Source organism: Labrus mixtus, chromosome 11 (assembly GCF_963584025.1).
Source record: "Labrus mixtus chromosome 11, fLabMix1.1, whole genome shotgun sequence".
Lineage (NCBI taxonomy): Eukaryota > Metazoa > Chordata > Actinopteri > Labriformes > Labridae > Labrus > Labrus mixtus.
In genome coordinates this window covers 29,852,304-29,853,530 of record NC_083622.1, presented here as the reverse complement: position 1 = coordinate 29,853,530, position 1,227 = coordinate 29,852,304, and the positions used below count along the sequence as shown (strand labels likewise).

Sequence of the window (1,227 nt, the reverse complement as noted above, 5' to 3'; positions counted from 1 at the left end):
CGGGGGAAGAATGACCATCTTTTCACTGGAGCCAAACATACTGCCAGCTTTGCTTGGAGGTAACATTAAGGAAAACAATGGGCTATATTATCGCCATTTGAACATCTTGTACTTAAGGCTATAATTAGTCCTCATCCTATTTCAAGCCCACAATAATAAGACACCCAGTAAATGCTGTCACATGGATGCAAACTGTTGACTTTTTTAAAAATCCAAAATAGGGCATCCAAAATAAGTTATTATTTTTGAGGGATGTGTGTCAATTTATAACCCTGTGTTAACATGATTTCCCTTTTCTGTTGTTTTCGCTCTGTAATAAGAACTAGTTTGGAGACCATGGGCCTGGCTGGCAGTGTGTCACCTTTACAGGCGACAAAAAAAATGGGACAATCTTAAAAAGAAATACAAAGTATGTAATTTGTGCATTCAAATTGAATTTATGTTACTTATGTTATATTCATACAAATTAATAATGACTTTTTCTAACATTTGCATTGCTGCTGCTGTTGTTGTTGTTGTTGTTGTTGTTGTTGTTGTTGTTGTTGTCAACTACCATGATTTATTTCCTCTGCCTTGGGATTGCAAGTGTCCAGGGTCAGGAGAGGGCGTGAGTGGGAAACCCACTGCCGCAACTTGGCCCTGGTTTGTCCTCATGGATGAGGTGTTGGGACAGAGGCATTCCACCTCACCCCCTGTCCTAATTGCCTCCATCCCTGAGGACACACCAGGGCCAAGCGAGGCAGTGGGTGACCAGGAGGAGGAGAGGTCAGGGAGAGAGAAAAGAGAGGGAAGCCAGGCAGGAGGAAAGAGAAAGAGAGAGAGGGAAAATCATGATGAACTGATGCAATTAACCAGAGAGGACATGCGGTTCCAGAGGGAGGCAACGGAGAAGAGGACACAGGAGAGCAAGGCGCAGATGGAGAGGATGTTCTCCCTGCTGGAGCGTTTAATAGAAAAATGATGTAAATAAAATATTTGAATTAAAATAGGAATCGTTAATTTTCTTACTTAATTGTTATGTTTGCTATGTTTAGTGTTACTTTAATATACTTTTTAATTAATGAAAATCATTTAAATTGAATTCAGATTGGTTCTATTATTATTATATTATTGTTGTTTTTATGCTAATCTAATATACCAATCCATAAAATTAATATAAATTGAAAACATTTGGTTAATTTAAATAATGTTGTTTATTTTGTTTACCTGGACTATGTATGAATTCTC

General features: G+C 38.1%; 1 long non-coding RNA gene across 1 annotated transcript; it reads left to right on the top strand.

The window, feature by feature from the left end:
* The first annotated feature begins 531 nt into the window (after positions 1–531).
* Positions 532–992, top strand: LOC132983142 (uncharacterized). Its single transcript, XR_009674794.1, has 2 exons — positions 532–765; positions 809–992. It is a non-coding gene; the product is annotated as an uncharacterized LOC132983142 (long non-coding RNA).
* Positions 993–1,227: the final 235 nt, after the last annotated feature.